This window comes from Falco biarmicus, unplaced genomic scaffold (genome assembly GCF_023638135.1).
Source record: "Falco biarmicus isolate bFalBia1 unplaced genomic scaffold, bFalBia1.pri scaffold_70, whole genome shotgun sequence".
In the NCBI taxonomy this organism is placed as follows: Eukaryota; Metazoa; Chordata; class Aves; order Falconiformes; family Falconidae; genus Falco; species Falco biarmicus.
Genome location: NW_026612000.1, coordinates 151063 through 152500, shown reverse-complemented (window position 1 = coordinate 152500; position 1438 = coordinate 151063).

The following is a 1438-nucleotide window of genomic DNA, read 5'->3' as shown; positions in this document are numbered from 1 at the left end:
CCGTGCCGTGGGAGTCCGCTCCCGGAAAGGCTTCTCCCCAACCCCCTTCCTCCCCTCCCCACCCGCCGGGCGCTGCCTCGACCGACCCATACTGTGCTCGTTCCCCGCCTTCCCCCAGCGGGCAGCCGTGCCCGGGGAGGTGTCCCGCTGCCGCCCCCCCTCCGCGGTCCGGTCTCGCGCGGAGAGACCGCGGCGTGTGTTAGGCCGCAAGCCGTCCTTGCTGTGTGCCCGTCTCGCGTCTAAGGGGCGTCCCCGGCGTGGGAGCGCCGTCTCCTCCGCTCGGGGGGGGGTGGCGCGTCTGCGCTGCGTCGGCGGCCGCCGTGTCGCCGCGCCTCCGTGGCCGCGCTGCGCTCCTCGGCGAGCCCTCTCTCCGCCCCGGCGAGCGCTCGGGCTTCTGCCGTCGCCCCAAGGTCGGCAAGCCCCCCCGCCCAGCGGCGGTGCCGTCACCGCTCGGCCCCCCGTGTCCAATCGGTCGGCCGGAAGGTGCCCGCCGCCGGCCTCGACCGTCCCGGCCTGGACCCTGCCCGCCGCTTCCACGCCGCCCTCCTCGGCCGCGCCCGGCGGAGGTGGCGTGCCTCCCGTCGGCGGGGGTTTTTGGGGGTAAGGAGGCGTCCGGGCCTCGTTCTCCGCGTGGAGACGGGGGAGAGAGGACGGCGCCCCCCGACACCCCCACCCCCGTCCGGGGCTCGTCGCCTTCCGGCGTGGCGCGCGCCTGCTTGGGACGGGGTCGGGGCGAGAAGCCGGTGGTGTCGGCGGTTCCGGGAGGGCGGTCGCGGCTTCGCGGCTGCGAGCGCCGTCCGGCGGGCCCCGAGCCGGTGCGTCGCCGTCTCGGGCTCGGGCGGTTTTGTCGCCTCCGGAGGTGTGCGGTGTTGGGGCCTGCCGAGCTGCCGGCGGGGTTGAGCCGCAGGGAAAAAGCGGGCTGCCGTAGTGCGGTGCCCGAGAGGCGCGTTGCCGCGCGTGTGCGGGCCGTCGGCGGCAGCAGCAGCCCGCCGAGTCCCGGGCGCGAGGCGGGCGTATGCAGGTCGGGGCGCGGTCGGGGCGCGCCGCTGCTCCTCCGTGCGTTGGCCGGGCCGGGCCCGCGCGCCTGGTCCGCCTCCGAAGCGCGCGGGGTGCGTGTGGTGGGAGCGCGCGCTCCCCGCCCCAGCCCTCGCCTTTCGGAGTTTTCTCCGTTGCCCTCCCCTTTCCCTCCTCTCCTGCGTTGTGTTGCTCGTACGGTCAGGCGAGGCGAGAGGCTTCCTTCCGTCGTCGCGCCGCATCGCCGTTGCGCGCCCCCCTTTTCCGCGCGGGCGGAGGGGCGGTCGGGCCCGGCGAGAGGCGGGCGCGCGTCGGTCGGGGCCCGTCGTCAGAGGACAAAGAAAAAAAGGGGGCGGCCGCTCGTCGTGGAGCGTGCCCCCCCGGTGTGTCCGTCCCGCGCGCGCGGGGCGGTGCCGAAAGAGAC